At 38.3% G+C, this 14,035-nt stretch overlaps 1 protein-coding gene and 2 non-coding genes across 6 annotated transcripts in view; 2 read left to right on the top strand and 1 right to left on the bottom strand.

Moving 5' to 3' along the window:
- The window catches only part of kuz (zinc-dependent metalloprotease kuz), a 299,784-nt gene that overhangs the window by 184,813 nt on the left and 100,936 nt on the right, over positions 1 to 14,035 (bottom strand). The window lies entirely within an intron of this gene.
- Positions 12,813 to 12,885, top strand: TRNAK-CUU (transfer RNA lysine (anticodon CUU)). Its single transcript has one exon. It is a non-coding gene; the product is annotated as a tRNA-Lys (tRNA).
- On the top strand, positions 13,051 to 13,123 carry TRNAA-AGC (transfer RNA alanine (anticodon AGC)). The gene has a single exon. It is a non-coding gene; the product is annotated as a tRNA-Ala (tRNA).

Below are 14,035 nucleotides of genomic sequence, written 5' to 3'. Positions count from 1 at the left end.
ATCGGTCTGGCACTGGAAGACAGCCAGCTAATTCACGTGATGCAGACCACTACGTCGAAGGAAATGTGGGACGCTCTTAAGGGATACCACGAGCGGTCATCTCTTTCGAGTAAAATCCACGTCATGCGCCAGATGTTTGCTACCCGGATGTCGGAGGGTGGCAACATGGGAGAGCACCTGAAGGAGCTCACGTCGTTGCGGCTTCGACTGATCGCACTTGGTGAAGAAATGAAGGATCCGTCGTTCGTAGCCTTGATGCTGTCGAGCCTGCCGAAATCATACGATGGCTTGATCGTGGCGTTGGAGAGTCGACCAGATGCAGACCTCACGGTCGACTTCGTCAAAGGGAAGCTGTTGGATGAAGGCCGACGTCGAGCGCAGGAAGGTCTAGGAGAAGAAAAAGCACTGGTGTCGAGTGGAGGTAGTGAGAAGAGTAGATTTAAAAGTGAAAAGAAAAATGACAAGAAGAAAGAAAAACTGTGCCATTATTGTGGTAAGGAGGGCCATTTTCGGCGAGACTGCCGGAAGTTGGTGGCTGACAGGAAGGAAAAAGCAGCTTGTGAAAAGGCAAACGTGGCCGTTGAAGCAGAAGATAGTGTGGATCTGTGTTTGTTCGTTGGGAGAGCTGAAGAAGCCGGGTTGTGGTACTTCGACTCTGGTGCCACTTCTTATATGACAAACGACGCATCTATCCTGGTGAAGCTGGACAAATCGAAGCAATCAGCAATCTCGTTGGCTGACGGCCAATGCATCAAATCGACTGGTGCAGGAAGTAGCAAGCTTGTGGCCGTGAACGGAAATGGTGCTCGGATGAACGTTTCGCTGGACAACGTGTACCATGTGCCGTCGCTCGCAACAAACCTACTTTCGGTGAGTGAAATTACTGATTTGGGGTTTCACCCTCCCCATGGACATGGAGGTTGACGGTACTGAAGCAATGGGTTATGTTTATTTTCTTTATATTTGCAACGATGATAATTTCCTATAGTGACACATATCACCTTCTTAATGCTTCAGTATGCCTCAAACGATTAATTCTTGGTTGTTAATAGAACTTCCTTGATGAAATCGGCTGCTTCATGCAGACTGAGCAATTCTGATTATAGTATCAGATTTGTTCTGTATACAGAGGAACTGGGAGGGCTTATTAGAAACTTCTCACCAATCTTCTAGTAAATTTTGCATATAATTTATTAATATTTTATTTTATTTAAGCATATTATTTTTGTTACAGTCAATTAGCATTAGCATACAATAAAAGAGATTTAATATTACTTGCTCGTTTTTGCGTAAAATAATCAAAATTTATTTTACTTGTAATAACCTTTGAAAGTTTTTTTCATGTTTTTTTTGTGATCTGAAAATTTTCACAGTTTGGTTAGAAGTTTCGAAGCTAACGCATGTCCACAGGCTTGATAGAAAGATAGGCACAAAAAGTTTATCATGAAGAATGGTTGCATGTAGGGTTGCTTCCACTCACTTGCTATAGATGCGTGATTTTCGGAGTTTTGAATGCGTTAGATGTTGTAATGGAGATTTATGTTGTTGGATGCAGGAGGATATTGGAGGGTGGGTGTTTGACGCATAGAGCCTGTCAATTTCGCTTTCAGAGTGTCGCAGTCAGCGGTTTTATGATTCGTGAGCGCTCGCGATTCGTAGAATCGTTGATTGTGACTGCAAGTGGATTTGGCGGGTTTTGTGTGTCGGACGCTTGCTTCAGGCCTCTTTTTGTTTCTAACATGTGCAGAGTTTCATTATAGCGTCTAATGGTTTTGAGATTCCTGGTTGCGTGAAATATATTTGTGAGAATATCTTTTTGAGATTTTAGTAGTCACGTTTTGTTTGTAGTTTATATTTTATTTCTTTCATGTAATTATCGTAAATAATAGTTATTCAATAATAGATATTTTATCCATATATTCGTACTTTGATGCGAAGCGCTCTGGATTATGAGAAGCTCGATGACCCTGGAGGGATCGATTTTGCTTACTGAGCAGAAAATCATGGATTTAACCCCAAGCTCTTCCACAGCACAATAAATCGCCACCATCATTTGTATATTTGATATTGAACATTAACCTCGGAAACTATTTGCATATCAGGCGAAAATGTAGTCCTGTATTTTTGCAAAGCGTTATGGTTCTGAGATGCTCGATGACCCTGGAGGGATCGTTTTTGCTTACTGAGCAGAAAATCATGGGTTTAATCCCAAGCTCTCCGTCATGACTCTTAAAATTCATGATCACTAAACAAAATGAATATGTTCTTTCGATAGCCGGCTATCGAGAGATTAAATAAACAGCAAATAAAAAATACATACTTTTGGTTGCATCGCCAACTTGAGGTGAATCCTAACCGAATACCCTTCCCAACCCTCCAACTCCGTAGCACTTATGAGGGTGTCGCTAAGTCGGTGGCCTCTCGTTAAGTAAGTACTACATCAACATTTCCTTCCCTATCCCTAGTTATGGTAAAGATGGGCGTGGCCGGGAATAGCGACAGTCATACTTCTGTTACTCTTGTTTAGATTGGAACCAATGTTTACTCCCCAGCATTATTCCTGAAAGTAGTCTAACTGAGAATTCCAGAAGAGACGTGAGTGTCGCTAGTATCCAATCTACGAAGTATATCATAACAACGCTAACGCTAACGCTAACGCTAAAAACGGTCACTACTAGGCCACTGATCCCTTTATTGCATATACATGCAAAAAAATCATAGTCGAGCTTCCGATTGAGTTGTTGTTATTATCGATCAATTTCAGCGTTGGCTTGCGCGTGTGCAAACAATCCAACTCCCACTGTCATTATCGATAAAAGAAGCTTGAACCCGGGAGTTGGAAGGTGATAACTCTACCGCAGCTCCAATAGCCCATTTCAAGAACGCAAGCATTCCGAAGCTATTTTCACATACGGTAAGCTCCACCCCAATGCATTATCGACACAGGTATTTTACTGATATTGTACCGAAACTGATATTATACCGAAAGTAGTAGTAGTGCAAGACTTGATTGACGCTTGAGTTCAGAAGGTTAATTTGAAATCTAGAATAAGAATCATAGGTAGTTTAAAGAAAAGGAAAAAAAAACAACTTAGTTGAGCGCAGAGGTGGTAAATGTCATAAAAATTATGTGGTGAAAATGTCACGACATTTTCCCCATACGTTTCCATAGTGACATTTTTTGTAAAAATGTCTCGTTACCAGTTCTGGGTCATCTTCCAGAACGCAAATGTTTCATATTATAAAGGACAATTTTGGCACTCTGATTTCTAATTAACTTTTTAATTAGCGTTTCAATAATTCAGCGTCACATTGCGTGAAAACGCATCGGCTCACCCCTCACCAAGAACATCGCATGAGTCTAAGTGCACTATAGTCTATAGTGAGTGCTTTTTGTTTATAGGTAAGGAGATACCGTGCTTTCGCTATGATGACAACCTAAATAGAAGTGATATGATAATTAGAAGCGAAAGTACGGGCGTAGTAAATAAGTAACTAATTGCGTTACTTATTCGCTATGAATAATCACTGAAGATGTGAGTTCTTTAAATTATAACTATCTAACCTATTATTTATAAGACCTTAATAAATTTTACAGCTTTACAGCGTTGGGCAACAGTAGGAAACTATGCGTTTTATTGTTTGTCCCGCTAGAAGAATCGGTGCCCGTATCTTCGAAGCTTCTATTTTCAATAATTAGCAAAACACAACACGTCATTTTCGCGCCGCTTTCTATGACCACCCTGGAAAGAGGCAATCATCAGATCCACCTAGCACATTTTCCATTGTACCACGAATAACATTTCTATTACAAACTCGTGACCAATAGACCACTATATATCAGATTTAAGATTTAATATTCTAAATTACATATGCGACATAGCCCCTAATTTGGGCCCATACATAAATTCAGCAATCGACTAAATTTTCAATAGTGACCAAAATATAAAATTGATAAATAGCATATTTTTAGAGATGGGCCTAATCTTAGATCCATAGGCCAACATTAGAGCCATTTCCCTTTCCATCGAATTTAGAACGTTTAATATAATACAGGGCTGGTAGCGATCACTGCTAACAAAAATAGTGATTTTGGTGACCATGTTGAAGAAATAAGTGACTAAATAGTGACTTATAGTTGAAAAAATAGTGACTAAAAATGGACCCTGCATTGAATTAAGCACAACTCCTGTGAACTTCAAAGGAAAATTCCAAGGACATTCTGAGGATAATTTCACAAAGTTTGTAAGAGAAAACAAATTCGGAGCATAAGTCCTTGGATTTTTTTTTCGAAAATACTAAAAGGAGGATTACAATTAAATCTGAGAATAACTACAGGACATCTTCCAAGGAATTCGGAAAATAAATTCAGTAGAGTATTCCAAACAAATTATGAGAAGAAATCTAAGAAATTTGTGAGGAGAAGTGCCAATGAATTCTTAGGATACTTTCAATGTAAGTAGAATTCCAAGGGAAGTTGTGAGATTCAAAAGGAAATCTGAAATGAAATCAATGAATATTCTGATAATCTTTCCAAAGGTTCTCTTATTGTGCAGAATTTCAAGGTAATTCGGAGGAAAACTAAAATAAAATTGAATTCGGAGGATAGCTTCATCGAAATTTCCATTGAATATGGAATGGGCTATTCTGAGGTCTTCAGAACTTCCCAAATTTTGCCTGAAGTTAATGAAACTGCCATGAAGTTCTTTTGTAGTTTGAGAAACTAGCACAATACTACTCATCAAATTCTTAAGCTTCCCTGATCTTAATAGGACTTCCTAAAGTTTCCTTAATTTTTCTCACTATTATGAATCTCTTCTAGAGGTTTAACAACTCGCTGAAGTTCTCTAAACTTCTTTAAACTTTATGTGAATTCTCTAATGTTAATGGAACTGCTCTGAGGTTCTCTGTTCTTTTCTGAAATTCTCAAAACTGCTCTAACGTTTTTGCAGTTTTCATGAAGCTTGTTGTACTGCGCTGAATTTAATCGAACCGTCCTTAAAATGTTTAAGCCACAGTGAACTTCTGAACTTATGCGAAGACCTCAATAAACTTTTAACGTCTCTGAAGTTATCTAAAAATCTGGGAACTGCTTTAAATTTCCCACTAATTTTCTGAAACAAATGAAACTGACCGTCCCCTGAAATTGCTCAAATTGTCGGAGCTTACTAAACTTCATAACTTAAGCTCCATAGATTTCTATGAAGTTCTAGAAATGTTTCTGAAGACCACTGTCCTTTTGTGAAGTTTTCGAAATTTTTCAAAATTTCTGGAACTTTTGTGCTCCCGCAATTTTCATTGAATTAGAACGAAATAATGAATATAGTTTTATGATTTTTCTGAAGTTCATGAATTATCATCATTCAATAAATTATCAACACTAATTTAAAACTTCTTCACTAGTCTAGACTTTCCTGGTGTTATTAAAACTACCTACACGATTATTGAATTTCTTAAAAGTTCTCTAGACAGCCCTGAATTGATCAGTATAGTTTAAGAACCCGCAACCTTACTGAAATAAATTGATTTGTCTTCAAGTTTCGACAATTTTTCTTAGGTATTCTAACCATTATAAACGCTGATTTATTTTCCCTGAACTTATCTACGCTTACCCCTGATGTTTTATTAGTTTGTTTAATAATCCGGAAAAAAAATTCTGATATATATATTCAAACTTCCCTGAGGTTTTTCGATCAATCATAGAATTCGTGGAATACCCCATAATTCCACGGAATTTCTTGTAAGTCACTGCAAATTTGCTTAAGTTAATGGGATTATTCGGACGCTATCTGATCGTTCTCAAAGTACTCGGAACTTCGTTGAATATCATGATACTATCTAAATTCTAAGTTCTCTTGAATTTCTTGCAGATATTTAAAAGTTCTCGCATTTTTTTAATTAATGCAACTTCGTTGATATTTTCTAATCAACTTAGCTAAATTTTCGCATTTTTAAAGTTCTTGAAGTCTTCATGATATAACATCCTTAAAATACTCTCATGTTTTCCGGATGTCCATTTAATTTTTATCACGTTCCAGAAATTATATTGGAGCTTTGCTGAAGTTTACGAAACTTCTTTAAGGTTTCTACAATTACCTTGAAATTATTTGAACTGCCCTTTGATTCTCTGATCTGTCTTGATGTTCTCGAAGCTTCCCTAAAGCTCTCAATTCTATTGAAGATAAATTTCTCTGAAATTATTTGGACTTCTGTGAAGTTCCTGTAATATTTCTGAAGTTTTCATAAATTTTTCGATGGTCTCTGTACTTCCCTGAAATTCTCGGAACATCTTAAGGGTTCTCAATTTTTCTAAATTTACGATTATAGATATTGAAACTGCTCCAAAAAGTCTGAACTAAAGTCATGGGAACTGCTCTTAAGATCTGAAATTCCCCAAAGATTTCTAGATCTAGCTTTTCTGAGCTGCTTAGAACTTCTTAAAAATGTGCACAATACCCCTCAGGGTTTGTATATTTCTCAAGTTCGCTAAACACCTTTGAAGTGTGCTGAAATTCTAGGAGCTTCATAAAAGTTCCTGAAAATTTTCAGATCTTAAAGCTTCCAATAAGTTCCCCATAATTTCAGTGTGTTAACTTTCCTTATTATTTTTGTTTATTAATATATTTATTTGATAAGGCTCAACCGAATTAACTTTACAGAGCCGAGGAATCTTGTTCACATCTTATAACTATAGTCAAAAGGTACAACACAATAAACATTTTATTTACCGCTATCCAATAAGCCGCTTCCAGTGGTTTCATTGTATGGCAGATTCGCCAACGGGGAGCAGAGCGCTTCCATTGCAGCAATGGACGCAAAACGTGGTCAGCACTCACACATTCATCACGAAACGGTTGCTTTTGAAAGTCGACGACGCATCGACTGAAAGAACTGTTGATGAAGAACAATGAGGAGGACCACACAATGGTTGCTGACGATCCCGTGACACACATTGAGAGTGGTCTGCTTCTGTCGACAGCCGAATGAACACTGCACTTCTCTTATGTTCCCGCAGATTGTTTATGGAGCACTGCAAATCTCAGCATTACCTTTTATTCCTCAGAACTTCTTCAAAGTTCCTACAATTTTTGTGAAGTTAATGAATATTTTTAGATCTTGGACTTACTCAAATCAAGTACGTTTTTTTAACTTTATTAAAGTGAGAAAATAAGTAAGTGCTAAACATAAACATTCATTGGATTTGATTATAAAGTTGTTTCTTTATTATATATTATACTAGCTGAGAGTGCCCGGCCTTGCTCGGGATTCAATATTAGCTTGAGTTTATGCGCCAATTAAAAAAAGCATGCTATATTGTACGTAGCCCCCTCCCCTTTATCTAAGGGGCTACCCCCTATGACCTCCACATGCCAGATTTGGTTCCATTTGCTTGATTAGTTCTCGAGTTATGCAGAAATTTCTGTTTCATTTGTATGGGAGCCCCTCTTTACAGAGGAGGGAGGGGTCTCGAACCATCATAAGAACCTTTCCCTACCCCAAAAACCCCTGCATACAAATTTTCACGCCGATCTGTTCAGTAGCTTCCGAGTCTATAAGGGTCAGACAGACAGACAGACAGACAGACAGACAGACAGACAGACAGACAGACAGACAGACAGACAGACAGACAGACAGACAGACAGACAGACAGACAGACAGACAGACAGACAGACAGACAGACAGACAGACAGACAGACAGACAGACAGACAGACAGACAGACAGACAGACAGACAGACAGACAGACAGACAGACAGACAGACAGACAGACAGACAGACAGACAGACAGACAGACAGACAGACAGACAGACAGACAGACAGACAGACAGACAGACAGACAGACAGACAGACAGACAGACAGACAGACAGACAGACAGACAGACAGACAGACAGACAGACAGACAGACAGACAGACAGACAGACAGACAGACAGACAGACAGACAGACAGACAGACAGACAGACAGACAGACAGACAGACAGACAGACAGACAGACAGACAGACAGACAGACAGACAGACAGACAGACAGACAGACAGACAGACAGACAGACAGACAGACAGACAGACAGACAGACAGACAGACAGACAGACAGACAGACAGACAGACAGACAGACAGACAGACAGACAGACAGACAGACAGACAGACAGACAGACAGACAGACAGACAGACAGACAGACAGACAGACAGACAGACAGACAGACAGACAGACAGACAGACAGACAGACAGACAGACAGACAGACAGACAGACAGACAGACAGACAGACAGACAGACAGACAGACAGACAGACAGACAGACAGACAGACAGACAGACAGACAGACAGACAGACAGACAGACAGACAGACAGACAGACAGAAATTCATTTTTATATATATAGATTGCCATGTCTTAAAAATGTTTGGATTAATTACTGCTCAGAGTAGGTTGGAAATGCTAACATGAAGCTTTAGTGTGATAATTTATTAGCTAGAGAATGATCTTTAGAAGAGGGTAGGTGGATAGTTCCGTTAGAGTACGGCAGTATGAAAATTGAAAAGAAGTTAAAAATGAGCGAAGGGCCATTAATGCGACAGTATAAAGTCAAACGCACATCTTTTGCCTAACCCGTACGATTTACGCGGAGACTTCAAGTAGGGTAAATTATGGCTTCGGCACCCATTGACTGTTTTCGTCAACCGAAATTGAAACGTTTATTTCACTGTATTTTCCCATCAAAACTCTTCGCTGAATGTATTAAGCCGATTCCTTACCTTTTCAGCTTAAATCTGATTACATTTTTACGACTGTGAATTCCTGTTATACCATATTTTTCTTTAAATGAAATATACATACTACAAAATACGGCTGATTTCGAGTTGCCGATAATAGAACAGCTGGTTAACACGCAATTCAAATGGAAAGGGTGCCGAAGAAAAAGAGACTGCCGACAATAGTCACTCTCACCTGAGAAGTTTGGAGCGTTGTAAAAACATGTTCAACCCGTTTTGATCAATTCTGTCGATTGGAATTGGTAGAACAGCAAGCAGCAGATAAATGTCAACAAACAAACCTGTCATGTATGTGTGTGACGCTGAGAAATCGCTAATAGAAGTTCGGACGCTGCTTAGATTGACGAGAATACGTAAATTCCCCTATGTCTTCAAGTCTACAGGCATACAGGCACTTCGCGTATGAAGTAACATAAAAACACTTTGAATGTAATTACTATTGTTTTGATCTTCAAGAAAAAGCATATCTTGCTTTCTTATTATAAGCCTGGAATTTATCCGTTAAAGATCTGGAAAAACCTGTAAAACTCAGCAAATTTCATTTAGAAAAATGAGTAGACACCCTGTAGATAGAGTAAGACGATTAAAAAAAAGATGAAAATAGGGACTGATTACAAGAAAAAGTGACTTTAGTGACTTGACCTTTAAAAAGGAGACTTTTTAGTGACTGGCTTGAAAAAAGTGACCAAGTCACTAAAAAGTGACTCGCTACAAGCCCTGATAATAATATTTCATTAAAATAGGTACCTATAAAAACATATTTTAAGGCTCTAGTGAAATTCTCGGTTATTTTTCGGTTTTCCCGGTTGACTTCGATTCCTGGTTAGTTCCCGGTTTTCCCGCACTCAAAAAAATTGTCACATAAATTTCACTGGAAAAAACACGTAACCTTCTGATATTTAAAATTGTCTGTAAAGTACATGACGTTGATTAAATTAATTACAAATCGTATTAAAAGCAATGTAATACGCTTTGAAACCTAGATAAATATATACCTAAGTTTCAAGTGAATTTCATGTAAGATAATTTCACTTAAATTCTACATGAATTATAGTGTGAAAATTTTTGAGTGGTGATGGCACTAACAAAACCTAACATGGTGTCCGATTGGATTTGTTGAATTTTCTGATAACTATGATGTTTTATTTTTGTCATGGTACACCATTTATTTATGGTATGTTTTTAGACCGAGGAATCGACGGACGACGAATGACCTCACTCGAAAGATTGGCAGAGGAAGTGCAGCTGGCCTGAGGTTGCTGGAACACATAAGGCGTATATGATCAGCTTTCTGAACAATACAATTTTTATTGTTTCGAAAAATAATTTTAAAATTCCTAACAATGGATGATGCTACGAAGAAATTTACTAAAATTTAAGTGAAAACGTAATAAAATTTACTTAGGAAGTACCATAAAATCTATGTTGCTTTCTAGTGGATTGGGCAAAGATCTTTTCACTTTGAGTAATTTTCACTTAGATGCTACATGAAAATGAAGTGAAATTTACTTCCAAAGCCTATACTTTCTATTATAGTTGTATGTGAATTGACATTAGAACTTTCAAACCGATCTACATATGAAAAACGTAAAATTTACGTGAAAAACTAGATGGCAAAAAATCTATGTATGTTTTCATGTAACATCTAAGTGATAAACAATGGAAAAGGGCTTATCAGCTTTTGTAAACAAAACTTGTAATACTCTTTTCGCGTATCCCCTTCCCTTCCCGATAGTGTTGTTGGTTTGCGGTCGCGAGCTTCAGATCACACGAAAATTGCATTTAAATTTCTGTTTACAAATACAGATACGCCCTTTTTAATTGTTGGTCGATAATTATGTAAACTTTCATATGAATAGGAGAAGGTGAAGTCACTTAGTCACTTATTTGACCTGGATTTACAAGTCTGGCATGATACCCTGCGACTCATCAGATTGAGAAACGCTGCAATTGATCGTTCTCATTATAAAGATACACTTCGCCTAAGACATCAAATCATGGAAATGCTCCATATCGGAGTTATTAATTTCTTGACCCACTAGATTCAATACTTGGCCCACTGGGTCGACAATTCTGCATCATACAGAAATTTATTTATAGAAATCAATCTGATCGTCATTGGCCGCATTTGTATGTTTGAATAAGAATTGAATTTCCATTTCTTATAGGATTTTGTGCATGTTCTATATTTACCGTAAACCGGGGGCAAATTGATCACTGTTTGATGTAAACATCGACAAAAAATGGTACTCCCCCGTTCCACATAATTAATTAATTTTTAGGATTTTTTTTCAAATTATCTAATTTATAAATGTCAATATGGTGTGAAATTGATGAACCCTTCGAATAGCTTCCTTAAATTTTAATGGCAAACGTGTTTTACGAACTTGAGTTCCCTTAATCCGAATCAGACGTTAGAATCTTTGTGTGAAGTATATTTTAAGCAAAAATGCCAAAATAGATTCCTTAAAATATACAGTTGCGCCTAAATGTATGCAAATTATTTAAAAATTGCTGTAAGTTTTGCGAAAAACTATTGATTTCTTTATATATGAAATATGTTACCCCAATTTACTATATTATTCCGATTCATTGACACTCACTGTACCAAACAAAAATCCAATTTCAAGCTAACGAAAATAATAGCTGCAGCCCTATGAGCGTTTGTTTGAACAAGGATATTGTATCCTATTGAACGTTATCTAGATAAAATTGAAATTAATGCAGATTTTATTTTTGTTTTGTTAAACTCATCTAGGAAATCATTAGAGTCTCATTGTGGCAGCAAACATTGTGTGGTCCTCCTCATTGTTCTTCATCAGCAGTTCTGTCGGCCGATGTGTCGTCGACTTTGGAAAGTTGCGTCCATTGCTGCAATGGAAGCGCTCTGCCCCCTGTTGGCGATACTGCCATACAATGAAACCACTGGAAGCGGATCCCGTTCTGATGGATGAGGCTTATTGGATAGCGGAAGATAAAGTGTTTATTGTGTTGTACCTTTTGACTATAGTTTTACGAAGTTTTGTATAGTGAACAAGAATCCTCGGATCTGTAAAGTTAATTCAATTGAACCTTATAAAATAAATTATTAAACAAACGAACAAAAATCAATTTGCCCCCAGATTACGGTATATGTGAAATAATAATCGTATTTTTTTTTCTTCATCTAACGTTGAATTCAAACTGAATATCATTGAATTTTCCCATTTACTGACACGTCGCTTATCGTGCAGAAAGAAAATCGTTTTCATTATATGTAATGAATGAAATATTGTTATTATAATGCAATGTCACCTACTGTAACCATGGCAAATAATAATGTTGCTCCCCTTCTGAACTACACAGAGTCCAATCAACGAAATTTTTCGCTCCGCCCTACCAAAACCGACTCACAGTAACCCCTCCATATATGCGGAGGGTGGTACCATCCGCCCACCGCTATTTCTCGGTTATCTTTCAACCAATCACGCTGATTTTTTGTATGTGATTAGTGTCAACCAGAAACTAGTTATTCGCAGAAAATCTACTCAATGGGTAGAAGGACAGTCGAGAAATAGCGGTGGGTGGACGGTACTGCGATCAGCGACGCAAAACCGTATCACAGAACAAGAACGCCCGCACCGCATCAACATCAACAATCAGCTGTTAAACTGCAAAGCATACAACAAGTTTCAACCGCCTTTTCCTTTGGCCCGCTACCTACTAACACTTCTCCTATAACTCGGACGGTGTTGGCCGAAACGGTGCTGGTGAGTTCGTATTTGTGCTGAATTGGTTGTGCGTCTACAGCTGTCCACGGACAGATAGAGCAACATAACGCGCACAGGAGGTCACATGTAATTGACCAATAATTAATGAGGTGTCGAGTGAAAACTTTGTCATGCCGCGCTGCCGCGCACTCTAGAGTTGTTGTTTTTTTCTGTTGATTGAAGAGGTTGTTATCAGTTCGGGACGGGAAGAAAAAGTTTTACCCTCTGATAACGGATCAGAGGGAAGCTAAATGGTATTGATTAAGAATCGTTGGTGAGATGTCCGAAAATAACAGCCCGGCTAGCTCAGTCGGTAGAGCATGAGACTCTTAATCTCAGGGTCGTGGGTTCGAGCCCCACGTTGGGCGAGTATCTTTTTTAGTATACATTTTCACTGTGGTGGTCACGTACATAAGCATACAAGTTTTTGATTTATACGAATGATTGACAGGCACGTGATTATCTGTTGTTTTATTTTACTCATTATTCATTCATAACAATCAGATTTCTAATAAACACAACTTGTTGCAGATGGGGATGTAGCTCAGATGGTAGAGCGCTCGCTTAGCATGTGAGAGGTACGGGGATCGATGCCCCGCATCTCCAATACATTTTTTTTTGCATTTGATTTTAACACATAACACCTTCTCATTCAGCAACAATCGCCTCGGTGAGAAGGCGTTGACTCTGTCCGTGCCGTGTGGTTGACCGTTTGCCATTTTTTCTATCCACTTACGAATAACGGTTCGTTTTATTGGCACCCATTTAGCATTACTGTGGGTAAAAGGAATGACGCGATGCCGGTCGAGCAAATAGTCATGAATTCCGTCATGGATCCGTCGGTCGTCGCCGGCGTGGTTGGTGAGTCACTTTTTCACTATTAGAGTGGTAAAACCTTATCGGACCTGGTTGCCTTTTGTGCGGTGATAACGACACCTCGTTCCTTTCTCATTGGTCGTGTTGTGCGTGTCTGATTTCCATTACGATTGAACAGTTGATTCCTCCTGCCGATGATGGGGGTTGGGTAATAGCAGGAATGGCATGACATTTTTCTTATGGGAATGCTGGTACCGTGTTACGACGAAGAATGAACTGAACACTGACCCACCCTAAATGAATTCCCCGTGCCGGCCTGGGTAAGACATAAATTCTAATTGGCGTAGGTTGAATTGGAAATTGAAAATGTCGCGCGGGTAATGGAAAAATGTCACACAACACAAATTGGAATAATAATACTGATGCTAAAAAGCTGGGTGGGTTAGGCATGAAGGTTAATGGTGAAGCTAATAGTGCAAATTTACTCGGATGTCGGAAAGTTGACGTTGACAAATGATAATCATTTTTTGCAACTGATGTGCCCAACATGGAAATAGTACGTACCTGTAAGTAAAAGAGAAAAAAAAAAAAGGTTCAGTCAATTTGAATAAAGTAATGTTTATTTTGACATTCTTAAGTTGCGTGGGTGAGTTTGAAGTCAAACTGATTATCACGGGAAATTGTTTGTCAGAGCAGGTTGTT

Source organism: Ochlerotatus camptorhynchus, unplaced genomic scaffold, assembly GCF_037179485.1.
Source record: "Ochlerotatus camptorhynchus isolate MF236.1 unplaced genomic scaffold, CSIRO-AGI_Acam_v1.1 ptg000017l, whole genome shotgun sequence".
NCBI classification, from domain to species: domain Eukaryota; kingdom Metazoa; phylum Arthropoda; class Insecta; order Diptera; family Culicidae; genus Ochlerotatus; species Ochlerotatus camptorhynchus.
The sequence above is the reverse complement of the archived record's forward strand: the minus strand, read 5'-3'. Positions and strand labels throughout refer to the sequence as shown.